Source organism: Oncorhynchus kisutch, linkage group LG9 (genome assembly GCF_002021735.2).
Source record: "Oncorhynchus kisutch isolate 150728-3 linkage group LG9, Okis_V2, whole genome shotgun sequence".
Classification (NCBI taxonomy): domain Eukaryota; kingdom Metazoa; phylum Chordata; class Actinopteri; order Salmoniformes; family Salmonidae; genus Oncorhynchus; species Oncorhynchus kisutch.
The window spans coordinates 23,503,220-23,523,666 of NC_034182.2; the positions used below are offsets into that span (position 1 = coordinate 23,503,220).

General features: G+C 40.3%; 18 non-coding genes across 18 annotated transcripts; 3 read left to right on the forward strand and 15 right to left on the reverse strand.

The window, feature by feature from the left end:
- Positions 1–2,011: 2,011 nt before the first annotated feature.
- Positions 2,012–2,085, forward strand: trnan-guu (transfer RNA asparagine (anticodon GUU)). Its single transcript has one exon. It is a non-coding gene; the product is annotated as a tRNA-Asn (tRNA).
- Positions 2,086–3,187: 1,102 nt separating this feature from the next.
- Positions 3,188–3,261, forward strand: trnan-guu (transfer RNA asparagine (anticodon GUU)). The gene has a single exon. It is a non-coding gene; the product is annotated as a tRNA-Asn (tRNA).
- Positions 3,262–4,363: 1,102 nt separating this feature from the next.
- On the forward strand, positions 4,364–4,436 carry trnan-guu (transfer RNA asparagine (anticodon GUU)). Its single transcript has one exon. It is a non-coding gene; the product is annotated as a tRNA-Asn (tRNA).
- A 1,172-nt stretch (positions 4,437–5,608) lies between these two features.
- trnan-guu (transfer RNA asparagine (anticodon GUU)) lies at positions 5,609–5,682 on the reverse strand. Its single transcript has one exon. It is a non-coding gene; the product is annotated as a tRNA-Asn (tRNA).
- A 1,098-nt stretch (positions 5,683–6,780) lies between these two features.
- trnan-guu (transfer RNA asparagine (anticodon GUU)) lies at positions 6,781–6,855 on the reverse strand. Its single transcript has one exon. It is a non-coding gene; the product is annotated as a tRNA-Asn (tRNA).
- A 1,095-nt stretch (positions 6,856–7,950) lies between these two features.
- Positions 7,951–8,025, reverse strand: trnan-guu (transfer RNA asparagine (anticodon GUU)). The gene has a single exon. It is a non-coding gene; the product is annotated as a tRNA-Asn (tRNA).
- An 873-nt stretch (positions 8,026–8,898) lies between these two features.
- trnan-guu (transfer RNA asparagine (anticodon GUU)) lies at positions 8,899–8,972 on the reverse strand. Its single transcript has one exon. It is a non-coding gene; the product is annotated as a tRNA-Asn (tRNA).
- Positions 8,973–9,844: 872 nt separating this feature from the next.
- trnan-guu (transfer RNA asparagine (anticodon GUU)) lies at positions 9,845–9,918 on the reverse strand. The gene has a single exon. It is a non-coding gene; the product is annotated as a tRNA-Asn (tRNA).
- An 871-nt stretch (positions 9,919–10,789) lies between these two features.
- On the reverse strand, positions 10,790–10,863 carry trnan-guu (transfer RNA asparagine (anticodon GUU)). The gene has a single exon. It is a non-coding gene; the product is annotated as a tRNA-Asn (tRNA).
- Positions 10,864–11,735: 872 nt separating this feature from the next.
- On the reverse strand, positions 11,736–11,809 carry trnan-guu (transfer RNA asparagine (anticodon GUU)). Its single transcript has one exon. It is a non-coding gene; the product is annotated as a tRNA-Asn (tRNA).
- An 872-nt stretch (positions 11,810–12,681) lies between these two features.
- On the reverse strand, positions 12,682–12,755 carry trnan-guu (transfer RNA asparagine (anticodon GUU)). The gene has a single exon. It is a non-coding gene; the product is annotated as a tRNA-Asn (tRNA).
- An 872-nt stretch (positions 12,756–13,627) lies between these two features.
- trnan-guu (transfer RNA asparagine (anticodon GUU)) lies at positions 13,628–13,701 on the reverse strand. Its single transcript has one exon. It is a non-coding gene; the product is annotated as a tRNA-Asn (tRNA).
- An 872-nt stretch (positions 13,702–14,573) lies between these two features.
- Positions 14,574–14,647, reverse strand: trnan-guu (transfer RNA asparagine (anticodon GUU)). Its single transcript has one exon. It is a non-coding gene; the product is annotated as a tRNA-Asn (tRNA).
- Positions 14,648–15,519: 872 nt separating this feature from the next.
- On the reverse strand, positions 15,520–15,593 carry trnan-guu (transfer RNA asparagine (anticodon GUU)). The gene has a single exon. It is a non-coding gene; the product is annotated as a tRNA-Asn (tRNA).
- Positions 15,594–16,465: 872 nt separating this feature from the next.
- On the reverse strand, positions 16,466–16,539 carry trnan-guu (transfer RNA asparagine (anticodon GUU)). Its single transcript has one exon. It is a non-coding gene; the product is annotated as a tRNA-Asn (tRNA).
- Positions 16,540–17,411: 872 nt separating this feature from the next.
- On the reverse strand, positions 17,412–17,485 carry trnan-guu (transfer RNA asparagine (anticodon GUU)). The gene has a single exon. It is a non-coding gene; the product is annotated as a tRNA-Asn (tRNA).
- A 1,505-nt stretch (positions 17,486–18,990) lies between these two features.
- trnan-guu (transfer RNA asparagine (anticodon GUU)) lies at positions 18,991–19,064 on the reverse strand. Its single transcript has one exon. It is a non-coding gene; the product is annotated as a tRNA-Asn (tRNA).
- An 867-nt stretch (positions 19,065–19,931) lies between these two features.
- On the reverse strand, positions 19,932–20,005 carry trnan-guu (transfer RNA asparagine (anticodon GUU)). Its single transcript has one exon. It is a non-coding gene; the product is annotated as a tRNA-Asn (tRNA).
- Between the last annotated feature and the right edge of the window lie 442 nt (positions 20,006–20,447).

Below are 20,447 nucleotides of genomic sequence, written 5' to 3' on the forward strand. Positions count from 1 at the left end.
GTCTCTTTGGTGCAATTTGTTGGTACGTTAGACTCTTAATTAAAAATTGATGATTTGAGCCCACCCAGGGATGCTGTCTTTCCGTTTCTAGCGATATGGAAGACCTTCCTGGACTTACAGTAAGCTTGCTTTTGACCTGCTGTGTTTCCTGTTGTCACATGTGATTGGTGTGTTGTTGAACATGAAAGATGACAAGTTACTATACCTACTGGTAAAATGGCTGTCAATGGTCTCTGATCTTCTGTTACTCAATAGCTTGATCATTCTGTGTTCTCCAAGGAACATATCATTTATTCTTATTAATCTGGCTAGTATGACCATGTAAAATTTGTCAATCTGGCATGAAAAACCTTAGCATTTATATTTATCTCGCGAGAAGGACAATGTTGGTTCAGTGTGTGTGTGTTTGTGTGTATATGTATGCCTATACGCCATGAAAGTGACTCACTACTACATAATCCTCCGGAGTCAGTCCCCTAATTATTTTGAATGGGCTTGGCGATTATATATTACATTTGTAAAAATGCAGTTGTTTAAAATATATATTTATCAGAATATATTTGTGATTGTGGCTGAATTTAATCCTGCCAGATGCCTTTTAATATAATGTTGCACTGACGAACATTGCGCTACATTTTTGCCCTTTTAAGGCCATTCAAAAAGCAAACAAACATTAGATAACTACAGGGCTACTTCCTTAAAAATGTTGCTGCACTTTCGATGCAAGGTAACACAACCATTGGAACAATGTGTTGTTGTTTCGTAAACTCCATGTTCAGCTGGAAGAGCGCACGGACGGCCAGCGATCAAGCGTCAGGGTCATAAACACAATAAGTCTCTGTGGCTGAATTGGTTAGACCGTTACACTGTTAATCTAAAGGTTGGTGGTTCGAGCCCACCCAGGGAGGAAAGTGTGTTGTGCTCCTTGATGTGGATGTGACATCCTGGACCTCTAATGAAATTCCCAGTTCTTTTGGCCTGCTGAGGGTCAATGCCAACACAAGCCTCTCAAGTGCAATCAGACAGTTAGCTTGTTTGACTGTCAATCTCAAGTTTGGTGCTTCGACACCACCCAGGGATGACATTTTTCAGATCGTAGAGATGTGAACTGACCCTTCCTGACTTGTTGTGAGCTTCCACGAGACTATGGCCTGCTGAGGGTCAGTATATCCACAAGTCTCTTTGGTGCAATTTGTTGGCGCGTTAGACTCTTAATTTAAAAATTGGTGATTTGAGCCCACCCAGGGATGCTGTCTTTCCGTTTCTAGCGATATGGAAGACTTTCCTGGATTTACAGTAAGCTTGCTTTTGACCTGCTGTGTTTCCTGTTGTCACATGTGATTGGTGTGTTGTTGAACATGAAAGATGACAAGTTACTATACCTACTGGTAAAATGGCTGTCAATGGTCTCTGATCTTCTGTTACTCAATAGCTTGATCATTCTGTGTTCTCCAAGGAACATATCATTTATTCTTATTAATCTGGCAAGTATGACAATGTAAATGATGTCAATCTGGCATGAAAAACCTTAGCATTTATATTTATCTCGCGAGAAGGACAATGTTGGTTCAGTGTGTGTGTGTTTGTGTGTATATGTATGCCTATACGCCATGAAAGTGACTCGCTACTACATCATCCTCCGGAGTCAGTCCCCTAATTATTCTGAATGGGCTTGGCGATTATATATTACATTTGTATAAATGCAGTTGTTTAAAATATATATTTATCGGAATATATTTGTGATTGTGGCTGAATTTAATCCTGCCAGATGCCTTTTAATATAATGTTGCACTGACGAACATTGCGCTACATTTTTGCCCTTTTAAGGCCATTCAAAAAGCGAACAAACATTAGATAACTACAGAGCTACTTCCTTGAAAATGTTGCTGCACTTTCGATGCAAGGTAACACAACCATTGGAACAATGTGTTGTTGTTTCGTAAACTCCATGTTCAGTTGGAAGAGAGCACGGACGGCCAGCGATCAAGCGTCAGGGTCATATATACCACAAGTCTCTGTTGGGCAATTGGTTAGCGCGTTAGACTGTTAATTTAAAGGTTGGTGGTTCGAGCCCATCCAGGGATGACAGTGTGTTGTGCTCCATGATGTGGATGTGACATCATGGACCTCTAATGAAATTCCCAGTTCTTTTGGCCTTCTGAGGGTCAATGCCAACACAAGCCTCTCAAGTGCAATCAAACAGTTAGCTTGTTTGACTGTCAATCTCAAGTTTGGTGCTTCGACACCACCCAGGGATGACATTTTTCAGATCGTAGAGATGTGAACTGACCCTTCCTGACTTGTTGTGAGCTTCCACGAGACTATGGCCTGCTGAGGGTCAGTATAACCACAAGTCTCTTTGGTGCAATTTGTTGGTACGTTAGACTCTTAATTAAAAAATGGATGATTTGAGCCCACCCAGGGATGCTGTCTTTCCGTTTCTAGCGATATGGAAGACCTTCCTGGACTTACAGTAAGCTTGCTTTTGACCTGCTGTGTTTCCTGTTGTCACATGTGATTGGTGTGTTGTTGAACATGAAAGATGACAAGTTACTATACCTACTGCTAAAATGGCTGTCAATGGTCTCTGATCTTCTGTTACTCAATAGCTTGATCATTCTGTGTTCTCCAAGGAACATATCATTTATTCTTATTAATCTGGCTAGTATGACAATGTAAAATTGTCAATCTGGCATGAAAAACCTTAGCATTTATATTTATCTCGCGAGAAGGACAATGTTGGTTCAGTGTGTGTGTGTTTGTGTGTATATGTATGCCTATACGCCATGAAAGTGACTCACTACTACATAATCCTCCGGAGTCAGTCCCCTAATTATTTTGAATGGGCTTGGCGATTATATATTACATTTGTAAAAATGCAGTTGTTTAAAATATATATTTATCAGAATATATTTGTGATTGTGGCTGAATTTAATCCTGCCAGATGCCTTTTAATATAATGTTGCACTGACGAACATTGCGCTACATTTTTGCCCTTTTAAGGCCATTCAAAAAGCAAACAAACATTAGATAACTACAGGGCTACTTCCTTAAAAATGTTGCTGCACTTTCGATGCAAGGTAACACAACCATTGGAACAATGTGTTGTTGTTTCGTAAACTCCATGTTCAGTTGGAAGAGAGCACGGACGGCCAGCGATCAAGCGTCAGGGTCATAAACACTATAAGTCTCTGTGGCGCAATTGGTTAGCACCTTAGACTGTTAATCTAAAGATTGGTGGTTTGAGCCCACTCAGGGACGACAGTGTGTTGTGCTCCATGATGTGGATGTGACATCCTGGACCTCTAATGAAATTCCCAGTTCTTTTGGCCTGCTGAGGGTCAATGCCAACACAAGCCTCTCAAGTGCAATCAAACAGTTAGCTTGTTTGACTGTCAATCTCAAGTTTGGTTCTTCGACACCACCCAGGGATGACATTTTTCAGATCGTAGAGATGTGAACTGACCCTTCCTGACTTGTTGTGAGCTTCCACGAGACTATGGCCTGCTGAGGGTCAGTATAACCACAAGTCTCTTTGGTGCAATTTGTTGGTACGTTAGACTCTTAATTAAAAATGGATGATTTGAGCCCACCCAGGGATGCTGTCTTTCCGTTTCTAGCGATATGGAAGACCTTCCTGGACTTACAGTAAGCTTGCTTTTGACCTGCTGTGTTTCCTGTTGTCACATGTGATTGGTGTGTTGTTGAACATGAAAGATGACAAGTTACTATACCTACTGGTAAAATGGCTGTCAATGGTCTCTGATCTTCTGTTACTCAATAGCTTGATCATTCTGTGTTCTCCAAGGAACATATCATTTATTCTTATTAATCTGGCTAGTATGACAATGTAAATGATGTCAATCTGGCATGAAAAACCTTAGCATTTATATTTATCTCGCGAGAAGGACAATGTTGGTTCAGTGTGTGTGTGTTTGTGTGTATATGTATGCCTATACGCCATGAAAGTGACTCAGCTACTACATCATCCTCCAGAGTCAGTCCCCTAATTATTTTGAATGGGCTTGGCGATTATATATTACATTTGTAAAATGCAGTTGTTTAAAATATATATTTATCAGAATATATTTGTGATTGTGGCTGAATTTAATCCTGCCAGATGCCTTTTAATATAATGTTGCACTGACGAACATTGCGCTACATTTTTGCCCTTTTAAGGCCATTCAAAAAGCAAACAAACATTAGATAACTACAGGGCTACTTCCTTAAAAATGTTGCTGCACTTTCGATGCAAGGTAACACAACCATTGGAACAATGTGTTGTTGTTTCGTAAACTCCATGTTCAGTTGGAAGAGAGCACGGACGGCCAGCGATCAAGCGTCAGGGTCATAAACACTATAAGTCTCTGTGGCGCAATTGGTTAGCGCGTTAGACTGTTAATCTAAAGTTGGTGGTTTGAGCCCACCCAGGGACGACAGTGTGTTGTGCTCCATGATGTGGATGTGACATCCTGGACCTCTAATGAAATTCCCAGTTCTTTTGGCCTGCTGAGGGTCAATGCCAACACAAGCCTCTCAAGTGCAATCAAACAGTTAGCTTGTTTGACTGTCAATCTCAAGTTTGGTACTTCGACACCACCCAGGGATGACATTTTTCAGATCGTAGAGATGTGAACTGACCCTTCCTGACTTGTTGTGAGCTTCCACGAGACTATGGCCTGCTGAGGGTCAGTATAACCACAAGTCTCTTTGGTGCAATTTGTTGGCGCGTTAGACTCTTAATTTAAAAATGGTGATTTGAGCCCACCCAGGGATGCTGTCTTTCCGTTTCTAGCGATATGGAAGACCTTCCTGGACTTACAGTAAGCTTGCTTTTGACCTGCTGTGTTTCCTGTTGTCACATGTGATTGGTGTGTTGTTGAACATGAAAGATGACAAGTTACTATACCTACTGGTAAAATGGCTGTCAATGTCTCTGATCTTCTGTTTACTCAATAGCTTGATCATTCTGTGTTCTCCAAGGAACATATCATTTTATTCTTATTAATCTGGCTAGTATGACAATGTAAATGATGTCAATCTGGCATGAAAAACCTAGCATTTATATTTATCTCGCGAGAAGGACAATGTTGGTTCAGTGTGTGTGTGTTTGTGTGTATATGTATGCCTATACGCCATGAAAGTGACTCGCTACTACATCATCCTCCGGAGTCAGTCCCCCTAATTATTTTGAATGGGCCTTGGCGATTCATATATTACATATGTAAAAAATGGCAGTTGTTTAAAATATAAATTTTATCAGAATAATATTTGTGATGTGGCTGAATTTAATCCTGCAGATGCCTTTTAATATAATTTGCACTGACGAACATTGCGCCTAGCATTTTGTCCCTTTTAAGGCCATTGAAATATGTATATATCATGTTACAACAACACACCAATCACATGTGACAACAGGAAACAGAGCAGGTCAAAAGCAAGCGTACTGTAAGGCCAGGAAGGTCTTCCATATCACTAGAACAGAAAGACAGCATGCCTGGATGGGCTCAAATCACCAACTTTGAAATAAACAGTTTAACGCGCCAACCAATTGCACCACAGAGACTTGTCATATCCACATCATGGAGCACAACAAACTGAGAACTGTCGTCCCTGGGTGGGCTCGAACCACCAACCTTTAGATTAACAGTCTAACGCGCTAACCAATTGCGCCACAGAGACTTGTGGTGTGCTTGATCCTGACTCTTGATCGCTGTCCATTTGTGCTCTCATCCAACTGAACATGGAGTTTACGAAACAACAACACTTTGTTCCAATGGTTGTGTTAACGTGCATCGAAAGTGCAGCAACATTTCAAGGAAGTAGACCCGTAGTTTTCTAATGTTTGTTAGCTTTTTGAATGGCCTTAAAAGGCAAAAATGTAGCGCAATGTTCGTCAGCTGCAACATTATATTAAAAGGCATCTGGCAGGAGTAAATTCAGCCACAATCACAAATATATTCTGATAAATATATATTTTAAACAACTGCATTTTCACAAATGTAATATATAATCGCCAAGCCCATTCCAAATAATAAGGGGACTGACTCTGGAAGAATGATGAAGTGGCTAGTCACTTTCATGGCGTATAGGCGTACATATACACACAAACACACTGGACCAACATTGTCCTTCTCGCGAGATAAATATAAATGCTAAGGTTATTCATGCCAGATTGACATCATTTACGTTGTCATACTAGCCAGATTAATAAGAATAAATGATATGTTCCTTGGAGAACACAGAATGATCAAGCTATTGAGTAACAGAAGATCAGAGACCATTGACAGCCATTTTACCAGTAGGTATAGTAACTTGTCATCTTTCATGTTCAACAACACACCAATCACATGTGACAACAGGAAACACAGCAGGTCAAAAGCAAGCTTACTGTAAGTCCAGGAAGGTCTTCCATATCGCTAGAAACGGAAAGACAGCATCCCTGGGTGGGCTCAAATCACCAATTTTTTAATTAAGAGTCTAACGCGCCAACAAATTGCACCAAAGAGACTTGTGGTTATACTGACCCTCAGCATGGCCATAGTCTCGTGGAAGCTCACAACAAGTCAGGAAGGGTCAGTTCACATCTCTACGATCTGAAAAATGTCATCCCTGGGTGGTGTCGAAGCACCAAACTTGAGATTGACAGTCAAACAAGCTAACTGTTTGATTGCACTTGAGAGGCTTGTGTTGGCATTGACCCTCAGCAGGCCAAAAGAACTGGGAATTTCATTAGAGGTCCAGGATGTCACATCCACATCATGGAGCACAACACACTGTCGTCCCTGGGTGGGCTCGAACCACCAAACCTTTAGATTAACAGTCTAACGCGCTAACCAATTGCGCCACAGAGACTTATAGTGTTATGACCCTGACGCTTGATCGCTGGCCGTCCGTGCTCTCTTCCAGCTGAACATGGAGTTTACGAAACAACAACACATTGTTCCAATGGTTGTGTTACCTTGCATCGAAAGTGCAGCAACATTTTAAGGAAGTAGCCCTGTAGTTATCTAATGTTTGTTTGCTTTTTGAATGGCCTTAAAAGGGCAAAAATGTAGCGCAATGTTCGTCAGTGCAACATTATATTAAAAGGCATCTGGCAGGATTAAATTCAGCCACAATCACAAATATATTCTGATAAATATATATTTTAAACAACTGCATTTTCACAAATGTAATATATAATCGCCAAGCCCATTCCAAATAATAGGGGACTGACTCTGGAAGAATGATGAAGTGGCTAGTCACTTTCATGGCGTATAGGCGTACATATACACACAAACACACACTGGACCAACATTGTCCTTCTCGCGAGATAAATATAAATGCTAAGGTTATTCATGCCAGATTGACATCATTTACGTTGTCATACTAGCCAGATTAATAAGAATAAATGATATGTTCCTTGGAGAACACAGAATGATCAAGCTATTGAGTAACAGAAGATCAGAGACCATTGACAGCCATTTTACCAGTAGGTATAGTAACTTGTCATCTTTCATGTTCAACAACACACCAATCACATGTGACAACAGGAAACACAGCAGGTCAAAAGCAAGCTTACTGTAAGGCCAGGAAGGTCTTCCATATCACTAGAAACAGAAAGACAGCATGCCTGGGTGGGCTCAAATCACCAATTTTTAAATTAAGAGTCTAACGCGCCAAAAATTGCACCAAAGAGACTTGTGGTTATACTGACCCTCAGCTGGCCATAGTCTCGTGGAAGCTCACAACAAGTCAGGAAGGGTCAGTTCACATCTCTACGATCTGAAAAATGTCATCCCTGGGTGGTGTCGAAGCACCAAACTTGAGATTGACAGTCAAACAAGCTAACTGTTTGATTGCACTGAGAGGCTTGTGTTGGCATTGACCCTCAGCAGGCCAAAAGAACTGGGAATTTCATTAGAGGTCCAGGATGTCACATCCACATCATGGAGCACAACACACTGTCGTCCCTGGGTGGGCTCGAACCACCAACCTTTAGATTAACAGTCTAACGCGCTAACCAATTGCGCCACAGAGGACTTATGGTGTTATGACCCTGACGCTTGATCGCTGGCCGTCCGTGCTCTCTTCCAACTGAACATGGAGTTTACGAAACAACAACACATTGTTCCAATGGTTGTGTTACCTTGCATCGAAAGTGCAGCAACATTTTCAAGGAAGTAGCCCTGTAGTTATCTAATGTTTGTTTGCTTTTTGAATGGCCTTAAAAGGGCAAAAATGTAGCGCAATGTTCGTCAGTGCAACATTATATTAAAAGGCATCTGGCAGGATTAAATTCAGCCACAATCACAAATATATTCTGATAAATATATATTTTAAACAACTGCATTTTTACAAATGTAATATATAATCGCCAAGCCCATTCCAAATAATAAGGGGACTGACTCTGGAAGAATGATGAAGTGGCTAGTCACTTTCATGGCGTATAGGCGTACATATACACACAAACACACTGGACCAACATTGTCCTTCTCGCGAGATAAATATAAATGCTAAGGTTATTCATGCCAGATTGACATCATTTACGTTGTCATACTAGCCAGATTAATAAGAATAAATGATATGTTCCTTGGAGAACACAGAATGATCAAGCTATTGAGTAACAGAAGATCAGAGACCATTGACAGCCATTTTACCAGTAGGTATATGTAACTTGTCATCTTTCATGTTCAACAACACACCAATCACATGTGACAACAGGAAACACAGCAGGTCAAAAGCAAGCTTACTGTAAGGCCAGGAAGGTCTTCCATATCACTAGAAACAGAAAGACAGCATGCCTGGGTGGGCTCAAATCACCAACTTTTAAATTAAACAGTCTAACGCACCAACCAATTGCACCACAGAGACTTGTCATATCCACATCATGGAGCACAACAAACTGAGAACTGTCGTCCCTGGGTGGGCTCGAACCACCAACCTTTAGATTAACAGTCTAACGCGCTAACCAATTGCGCCACAGAGACTTGTGGTGTGCTTGATCCTGACGTTGATTGCTGTCCATTTGTGCTCTCATCCAACTGAACATGGAGTTTACGAAACAACAACACTTTGTTCCAATGGTTGTGTTAACGTGCATCGAAAGTGCAGCAACATTTTCAAGGAAGTAGACCTGTAGTTTTCTAATGTTTGTTAGCTTTTTGAATGGCCTTAAAAGGGCAAAAATGTAGCGCAATGTTCGTCAGCTCAACATTATATTAAAAGGCATCTGGCAGGAGTAAATTCAGCCACAATCACAAATATATTCTGATAAATATATATTTTAAACAACTGCATTTTCACAAATGTAATATATAATCGCCAAGCCCATTCCAAATAATAAGGGGACTGACTCTGGAAGAATGATGAAGTGGCTAGTCACTTTCATGGCGTATAGGCGTACATATACACACAAACACACTGGACCAACATTGTCCTTCTCGCGAGATAAATATAAATGCTAAGGTTATTCATGCCAGATTGACATCATTTACGTTGTCATACTAGCCAGATTAATAAGAATAAATGATATGTTCCTTGGAGAACACAGAATGATCAAGCTATTGAGTAACAGAAGATCAGAGACCATTGACAGCCATTTTACCAGTAGGTATATGTAACTTGTCATCTTTCATGTTCAACAACACACCAATCACATGTGACAACAGGAAACACAGCAGGTCAAAAGCAAGCTTACTGTAAGGCCAGGAAGGTCTTCCATATCACTAGAAACAGAAAGACAGCATGCCTGGGTGGGCTGAAATCACCAACTTTTAAATTAACAGTCTAACACGCCAACCAATTGCACCACAGAGACTTGTCATATCCACATCATGGAGCACAACAAACTGAGAACCGTCGTCCCTGAGTGGGCTCGAACCACCAACCTTTAGATTAACAGTCTAACGCGCTAACCAATTGCGCCACAGAGACTTGTGGTGTATTTGATCCTGACGCTTGATCGCTGTCCATTTGTGCTCTCATCCAACTGAACTTGGAGTTTACGAAACAACAACACTTTGTTCCAATGGTTGTGTTAACGTGCATCGAAAGTGCAGCAACATTTTCAAGGAAGTAGACCTGTAGTTTTCTAATGTTTGTTAGCTTTTTGAATGGCCTTAGAAGGGCAAAAATGTAGCACAATGTTCGTCAGCGCAACATTATATTAAAAGGCATCTGGCAGGAGTAAATTCAGCCACAATCACAAATATATTCTGATGAATATATATTTTAAACAACTGCATTTTCACAAATGTAATATATAATCGCCAAGCCCATTCCAAATAATAAGGGGACTGACTCTGGAAGAATGATGAAGTGGCTAGTCACTTTCATGGCGTATAGGCTTACATATACACACAAACACACTGGACCAACATTGTCCTTCTCGCGAGATAAATATAAATGCTAAGGTTATTCATGCCAGATTGACATCATTTACGTTGTCATACTAGCCAGATTAATAAGAATAAATGATATGTTCCTTGGAGAACACAGAATGATCAAGCTATTGAGTAACAGAGGATCAGAGACCATTGACAGCCATTTTACCAGTGGGTATTGTAACTTGTCATCTTTCATGTTCAACAACACACCAATCACATGTGACAACAGGAAACACAGCAGGTCAAAAGCAAGCTTACTGTAAGGCCAGGAAGGTCTTCCATATCACTAGAAACAGAAAGACAGCATGCCTGGGTGGGCTCAAATCACCAACTTTAAATTAACAGTCTAACACGCCAACCAATTGCACCACAGAGACTTGTCATATCCACATCATGGAGCACAACAAACTGAGAACCGTCGTCCCTGGGTGGGCTCGAACCACCAACCTTTAGATTAACAGTCTAACGCGCTAACCAATTGGGCCACAGAGACTTGTGGTGTATTTGATCCTGACGCTTGATCGCTGTCCATTTGTGCTCTCATCCAACTGAACTTGGAGTTTACGAAACAACAACACTTTGTTCCAATGGTTGTGTTAACGTGCATCGAAAGTGCAGCAACATTTTCAAGGAAGTAGACCTGTAGTTTTCTAATGTTTGTTAGCTTTTTGAATGGCCTTAAAAGGGCAAAAATGTAGCGCAATGTTCGTCAGCGCAACATTATATTAAAAGGCATCTGGCAGGAGTAAATTCAGCCACAATCACAAATATATTCTGATGAATATATATTTTAAACAACTGCATTTTCACAAATGTAATATATAATCGCCAAGCCCATTCCAAATAATAAGGGGACTGACTCTGGAAGAATGATGAAGTGGCTAGTCACTTTCATGGCGTATAGGCTTACATATACACACAAACACACTGGACCAACATTGTCCTTCTCGCGAGATAAATATAAATGCTAAGGTTATTCATGCCAGATTGACATCATTTACGTTGTCATACTAGCCAGATTAATAAGAATAAATGATATGTTCCTTGGAGAACACAGAATGATCAAGCTATTGAGTAACAGAGGATCAGAGACCATTGACAGCCATTTTACCAGTAGGTATTGTAACTTGTCATCTTTCATGTTCAACAACACACCAATCACATGTGACAACAGGAAACACAGCAGGTCAAAAGCAAGCTTACTGTAAGGCCAGGAAGGTCTTCCATATCACTAGAAACAGAAAGACAGCATGCCTGGGTGGGCTCAAATCACCAACTTTAAAATTAACAGTCTAACACGCCAACCAATTGCACCACAGAGACTTGTCATATCCACATCATGGAGCACAACAAACTGAGAACTGTCGTCCCTGGGTGGGCTCGAACCACCAATCTTTAGATTAACAGTCTAACGCGCTAACCAATTGCATCACAGAGACTTGTGGTGTATTTGATCCTGACGCTTGATCGCTGTCCATTTGTGCTCTCGTCCAACTGAACTTGGAGTTTACGAAACAACAACACTTTTTCCAATGGTTGTGTTAACGTGCATCGAAAGTGCAGCAACATTTTCAAGGACGTAGACCTGTAGTTTTCTAATGTTTGTTAGCTTTTTGAATGGCCTTAAAAGGCCAAAAATGTAGCTCAATGTTCGTCAGCGCAACATTATATTAAAAGGCATCTGGCAGGAGTAAATTCAGCCACAATCACAAAATATATTCTGATGAATATATATTTTAAACAACTGCATTTTCACAAATGTAATATATAATCGCCAAGCCCATTCCAAATAATAAGGGGACTGACTCTGGAAGAATGATGAAGTGGCTAGTCACTTTCATGGCGTATAGGCTTACATATACACACAAACACACTGGACCAACATTGTCCTTCTCACGAGATAAATATAAATGCTAAGGTTATTCATGCCAGATTGACATCATTTACGTTGTCATACTAGCCAGATTAATAAGAATAAATGATATGTTCCTTGGAGAACACAGAATGATCAAGATGATGAGTAACAGAGGATCAGAGACCATTGACAGCCATTTTACCAGTAGGTATTGTAACTTGTCATCTTTCATGTTCAACAACACACCAATCACATGTGACAACAGGAAACACAGCAGGTCAAAAGCAAGCTTACTGTAAGGCCAGGAAGGTCTTCCATATTACTAGAAACAGAAAGACAGCATGCCTGGGTGGGATCAAATCACCAACTTTTAAATTAACACTCTAAAGCACCAACCAATTGCACCACAGAGACTTGTCATATCCACATCATGGAGCACAACAAACTGAGAACTGTCGTCCCTGGGTGGGCTCGAACCACCAACCTTTAGATTAACAGTCTAACACGCTAACCAATTGCGCCACAGAGACTTTTTGTGTATTGGTTCCTGACGTTTGTTTGCTGTCCATTTGTGCTCTCATTCAACTGAACATGGAGTTTACGAAACAACAACACTTTGTTCCAATGGTTGTGTTAACGTGCATCGAAAGTGCAGCAACATTTTAAAGGAAGTAGACCTGTAGTTTTCTAATGTTTGTTAGCTTTTTGAATGGCCTTAAAAGGGCAAAAATGTAGCGCAATGTTCGTCAGCGCAACATTATATTAAAAGGCATCTGGCAGGAGTAAATTCAGCCACAATCACAAATATATTCTGATAAATATATATTTTAAACAACTGCATTTTCACAAATGTAATATATAATCGCCAAGCCCATTCCAAATAATAAGGGGACTGACTCTGGAAGAATGATTAAGTGGCTAGTCACTTTCATGGCGTATAGGCGTACATATACACACAAACACACTGGACCAACATTGTCCTTCTCGCGAGATAAATATAAATGCTAAGGTTATTCATGCCAGATTGACATCATTTACGTTGTCATACTAGCCAGATTAATAAGAATAAATGATATGTTCCTTGGAGAACACAGAATGATCAAGCTGATGAGTAACAGAGGATCAGAGACCATTGACAGCCATTTTACCAGTAGGTATTGTAACTTGTCATCTTTCATGTTCAACAACACACCAATCACATGTGACAACAGGAAACACAGCAGGTCAAAAGCAAGCTTACTGTAAGGCCAGGAAGGTCTTCCATATCACTAGAAACAGAAAGACAGCATGCCTGGGTGGGCTGAAATCACCAACTTTTAAATTAACAGTCTAACACGCCAAACAATTGCACCACAGAGACTTGTCATATCCACATCATGGAGCACAACAAACTGAGAACCGTCGTCCCTGAGTGGGCTCGAACCACCAACCTTTAGATTAACAGTCTAACGCCTTAACCAATTGCGCCACAGAGACTTGTGGTGTATTTGATCCTGACGCTTGATCGCTGTCCATTTGTGCTCTCATCCAACTGAACTTGGAGTTTACGAAACAACAACACTTTGTTCCAATGGTTGTGTTAACGTGCATCGAAAGTGCAGCAACATTTTCAAGGAAGTAGACCTGTAGTTTTCTAATGTTTGTTAGCTTTTTGAATGGCCTTAGAAGGGCAAAAATGTAGCACAATGTTCGTCAGCGCAACATTATATTAAAAGGCATCTGGCAGGAGTAAATTCAGCCACAATCACAAATATATTCTGATGAATATATATTTTAAACAACTGCATTTTCACAAATGTAATATATAATCGCCAAGCCCATTCCAAATAATAAGGGGACTGACTCTGGAAGAATGATGAAGTGGCTAGTCACTTTCATGGCGTATAGGCTTACATATACACACAAACACACTGGACCAACATTGTCCTTCTCGCGAGATAAATATAAATGCTAAGGTTATTCATGCCAGATTGACATCATTTACGTTGTCATACTAGCCAGATTAATAAGAATAAATGATATGTTCCTTGGAGAACACAGAATGATCAAGCTATTGAGTAACAGAGGATCAGAGACCATTGACAGCCATTTTACCAGTGGGTATTGTAACTTGTCATCTTTCATGTTCAACAACACACCAATCACATGTGACAACAGGAAACACAGCAGGTCAAAAGCAAGCTTACTGTAAGGCCAGGAAGGTCTTCCATATCACTAGAAACAGAAAGACAGCATGCCTGGGTGGGCTCAAATCACCAACTTTAAAATTAACAGTCTAACACGCCAACCAATTGCACCACAGAGACTTGTCATATCCACATCATGGAGCACAACAAACTGAGAACCGTCGTCCCTGGGTGGGCTCGAACCACCAACCTTTAGATTAACAGTCTAACGCGCTAACCAATTGGGCCACAGAGACTTGTGGTGTATTTGATCCTGACGCTTGATCGCTGTCCATTTGTGCTCTCATCCAACTGAACTTGGAGTTTACGAAACAACAACACTTTGTTCCAATGGTTGTGTTAACGTGCATCGAAAGTGCAGCAACATTTTCAAGGAAGTAGACCTGTAGTTTTCTAATGTTTGTTAGCTTTTTGAATGGCCTTAAAAGGGCAAAAATGTAGCGCAATGTTCGTCAGCGCAACATTATATTAAAAGGCATCTGGCAGGAGTAAATTCAGCCACAATCACAAATATATTCTGATGAATATATATTTTAAACAACTGCATTTTCACAAATGTAATATATAATCGCCAAGCCCATTCCAAATAATAAGGGGACTGACTCTGGAAGAATGATGAAGTGGCTAGTCACTTTCATGGCGTATAGGCTTACATATACACACAAACACACTGGACCAACATTGTCCTTCTCGCGAGATAAATATAAATGCTAAGGTTATTCATGCCAGATTGACATCATTTACGTTGTCATACTAGCCAGATTAATAAGAATAAATGATATGTTCCTTGGAGAACACAGAATGATCAAGCTATTGAGTAACAGAGGATCAGAGACCATTGACAGCCATTTTACCAGTAGGTATTGTAACTTGTCATCTTTCATGTTCAACAACACACCAATCACATGTGACAACAGGAAACACAGCAGGTCAAAAGCAAGCTTACTGTAAGGCCAGGAAGGTCTTCCATATCACTAGAAACAGAAAGACAGCATGCCTGGGTGGGCTCAAATCACCAACTTTAAAATTAACAGTCTAACACGCCAACCAATTGCACCACAGAGACTTGTCATATCCACATCATGGAGCACAACAAACTGAGAAGCGTCGTCCCTGGGTGGGCTCGAACCACCAACCTTTAGATTAACAGTCTAACGCGCTAACCAATTGGGCCACAGAGACTTGTGGTGTATTTGATCCTGACGCTTGATCGCTGTCCATTTGTGCTCTCGTCCAACTGAACTTGGAGTTTACGAAACAACAACACTTTTTTCCAATGGTTGTGTTAACGTGCATCGAAAGTGCAGCAACATTTTCAAGGAAGTAGACCTGTAGTTTTCTAATGTTTGTTAGCTTTTTGAATGGCCTTAAAAGGGCAAAAATGTAGAGCAATGTTCGTCAGCGCAACATTATATTAAAAGGCATCTGGCAGGAGTAAATTCAGCCACAATCACAAATATATTCTGATGAATATATATTTTAAACAACTGCATTTTCACAAATGTAATATATAATCGCCAAGCCCATTCCAAATAATAAGGGGACTGACTCTGGAAGAATGATGAAGTGGCTAGTCACTTTCATGGCGTATAGGCTTACATATACACACAAACACACTGGACCAACATTGTCCTTCTCGCGAGATAAATATAAATACTAAGGTTATTCATGCCAGATTGACATCATTTACGTTGTCATACTAGCCAGATTAATAAGAATAAATGATATGTTCCTTGGAGAACACAGAATGATCAAGCTGATGAGTAACAGAGGATCAGAGACCATTGACAGCCATTTTACCAGTAGGTATTGTAACTTGTCATCTTTCATGTTCAACAACACACCAATCACATGTGACAACAGGAAACACAGCAGGTCAAAAGCAAGCTTACTTTAAGGCCAGGAAGGTCTTCCATATCACTAGAAACAGAAAGACAGCATGCCTGGGTGGGCTCAAATCACCAACTTTTAAATTAACAGTCTAACACGCCAACCAATTGCACCACAGAGACTTGTCATATCCACATCATGGAGCACAACAAACTGAGAACCGTCGTCCCTGAGTGGGCTCGAACCACCAACCTTTAGATTAACAGTCTAACGCCTTAACCAATTGCGCCACAGAGACTTGTGGTGTATTTGATCCTGACGCTTGATCGCTGTCCATTTGTGCTCTCATCCAACTGAACTTGGAGTTTACGAAACAACAACACTTTGTTCCAATGGTTGTGTTAACGTGCATCGAAAGTGCAGCAACATTTTCAAGGAAGTAGACCTGTAGTTTTCTAATGTTTGTTAGCTTTTTGAATGGCCTTAAAAGGGCAAAAATGTAGCGCAATGTTCGTCAGCGCAACATTATATTAAAAGGCATCTGGCAGGAGTAAATTCAGCCACAATCACAAATATATTCTGATGAATATATATTTTAAACAACTGCATTTTCACAAATGTAATATATAATCGCCAAGCCCATTCCAAATAATAAGGGGACTGACTCTGGAAGAATGATGAAGTGGCTAGTCACTTTCATGGCGTATAGGCTTACATATACACACAAACACACTGGACCAACATTGTCCTTCTCGCGAGATAAATATAAATGCTAAGGTTATTCATGCCAGATTGACATCATTTACGTTGTCATACTAGCCAGATTAATAAGAATAAATGATATGTTCCTTGGAGAACACAGAATGATCAAGCTATTGAGTAACAGAGGATCAGAGACCATTGACAGCCATTTTACCAGTAGGTATTGTAACTTGTCATCTTTCATGTTCAACAACACACCAATCACATGTGACAACAGGAAACACAGCAGGTCAAAAGCAAGCTTACTGTAAGGCCAGGAAGGTCTTCCATATCACTAGAAACAGAAAGACAGCATGCCTGGGTGGGCTCAAATCACCAACTTTAAAATTAACAGTCTAACACGCCAACCAATTGCACCACAGAGACTTGTCATATCCACATCATGGAGCACAACAAACTGAGAACCGTCGTCCCTAGGTGGGCTCGAACCACCAACCTTTAGATTAACAGTCTAACGCGCTAACCAATTGCGCCACAGAGACGTGTGGTGTATTTGATCCTGACGCTTGATCGCTGTCCATTTGTGCTCTCATCCAACTGAACTTGGAGTTTACGAAACAACAACACTTTGTTCCATTGGTTGTGTTAACGTGCATCGAAAGTGCAGCAACATTTTCAAGGAAGTAGACCTGTAGTTTTCTAATGTTTGTTAGCTTTTTGAATGGCCTTAAAAGGGCAAAAATGTAGCGCAATGTTCGTCAGCGCAACATTATATTAAAAGGCATCTGGCAGGAGTAAATTCAGCCACAATCACAAATATATTCTGATGAATATATATTTTAAACAACTGCATTTTCACAAATGTAATATATAATCGCCAAGCCCATTCCAAATAATAAGGGGACTGACTCTGGAAGAATGATGAAGTGGCTAGTCACTTTCATGGCGTATAGGCTTACATATTTTTTTATTTTTTATTTTACCTTTATTTAACCAGGCAAGTCAGTTAAGAACACATTCTTATTTTCAATGACGGCCTGGGAACAGTGGGTTAACTGCCTGTTCAGGGGCAAAACGACAGATTTGTACCTTGTCAGCTCGGGGGATTGAACTCGCAACCTTCCGGTTACTAGTCCGACGCTCTAACCACTAGGCTACGCTGCCGCCCCGGCCGACTTGTGGTGTATTTGATCCTGACGCTTGATCGCTGTCCATTTGTGCTCTCATCCAACTGAACATGGAGTTTACGAAACAACAACACTTTGTACCAATGGTTGTGTTAACGTGCATCGAAAGTGCAGCAACATTTTCAAGGAAGTAGACCTGTAGTTTTCTAATGTTTGTTAGATTTTTGAATGGCCTTAAAAGGGCAAAAATGTAGCGCAATGTTCGCCAGCGCAACATTATATTAAAAGGCATTTGGCAGGAGTAAATTCAGCCACAATCACAAATATATTCTGATAAATATATATATTAAACAACTGCATTTTCACAAATGTAATATATAATCGCCAAGCCCATTCCAAATAATAAGGGGACTGACTCTGGAAGAATGATGAAGTGGCTAGTCACTTTCATGGCGTATAGGCGTACATATACACACAAACACACTGGACCAACATTGTCCTTCTCGCGAGATAAATATAAATGCTAAGGTTATTCATGCCAGATTGACATCATTTACGTTGTCATACTAGCCAGATTAATAAGAATAAATTATATGTTCCTTGGAGAACACAGAATGATCAAGCTATTGAGTAACAGAAGATCAGAGACCATTGACAGCCATTTTACCAGTAGGTATAGTAACTTGTCATCTTTCATGTTCAACAACACACCAATCACATGTGACAACAGGAAACACAGCAGGTCAAAAGCAAGCTTACTGTAAGGCCAGGAAGGTCTTCCATATCACTAGAAACAGAAAGACAGCATGCCTGGGTGGGATCAAATCAACAACTTTTAAATTAACAGTCTAACGCGCAAACAATTGCACCACAGAGACTTGTCATATCCACATCATGGAGCACAACAAACTGATTAGTGTCATCCCTGGGTGGGCTCAAACCACCAACCTTTAGATTAACAGTCTAACGCACTAAGCAATTGCGCCACAGAGACTTGTGGTGTATTTGATCCTGACGCTTGATCGCTGTCCATTTGTGCTCTCATCCAACTGAACATGGAGTTTACGAAACAACAACACTTTGTTCCAATGGTTGTGTTAACGTGCATCGAAAGTGCAGCAACATTTTCAAGGAAGTAGACCTGTAGTTTTCTAATGTTTGTTAGCTTTTTGAATGGCCTTAAAAGGGCAAAAATGTTGCGCAATGTTCGTCAGCGCAACATTATATTAAAAGGCATTTGGCAGGAGTAATTTCAGCCACAATCACAAATATATTCTGATAAATATATATTTTAAACAACTGCATTTTCACAAATGTAATATATAATCGCCAAGCCTATTCCAAATAATAAGGGGACTGACTCTGGAAGAATGATGAAGTGGCTAGTCACTTTCATGGCGTATAGGCTTATACACACAAACACACTGGACCAACATTGTCCTTCTCGCGAGATAAATATAAATGCTAAGGTTATTCATGCCAGATTGACATCATTTTCGTTGTCATACTAGCCAGATTAATAAGAATAAATTATATGTTCCTTGGAGAACACAGAATGATCAAGCTATTGAGTAACAGAAGATCAGAGACCATTGACAGCCATTTTACCAGTAGGTATAGTAACTTGTCATCTTTCATGTTCAACAACACACCAATCACATGTGACAACAGGAAACACAGCAGGTCAAAAGCAAGCTTACTGTAAGGCCAGGAAGGTCTTCCATATCACTAGAAACAGAAAGACAGCATGCCTGGGTGGGCTCAAATCACCAACTTTTAAATTAACAGTCTAACGCGTAAACAATTGCACCACAGAGACTTGTCATATCCACATCATGGAGCACAACAAACTGAGAACTGTCATCCCTGGGTGGGCTCGAACCACCAAACTTTAGATTAACAGTCTAACGCGCTAACCATTTAAGCCACAGAGACTTGTGGTATATTTGATCCTGACGCTTGATCGCTGTCCATTTGTGCTCTCATCCAACTGAACATGGAGTTTACGAAACAACAACACTTTGTTCCAATGGTTGTGTTAACGTGCATCGAAAGTGCAGCAACATTTTCAAGGAAGTAGACCTGTAGTTTTCTAATGTTTGTTAGCTTTTTGAATGGCCTTAAAAGGGCAAAAATGTTGCGCAATGTTCGTCAGCGCAACATTATATTAAAAGGCATTTGGCAGGAGTAATTTCAGCCACAATCACAAATATATTCTGATAAATATATATTTTAAACAACTGCATTTTCACAAATGTAATATATAATCACCAAGCCTATTCCAAATAATAAGGGGACTGACTCTGGAAGAATGATGAAGTGGCTAGTCACTTTCATGGCGTATAGGCGTACATATACACACAAACACACTGGACCA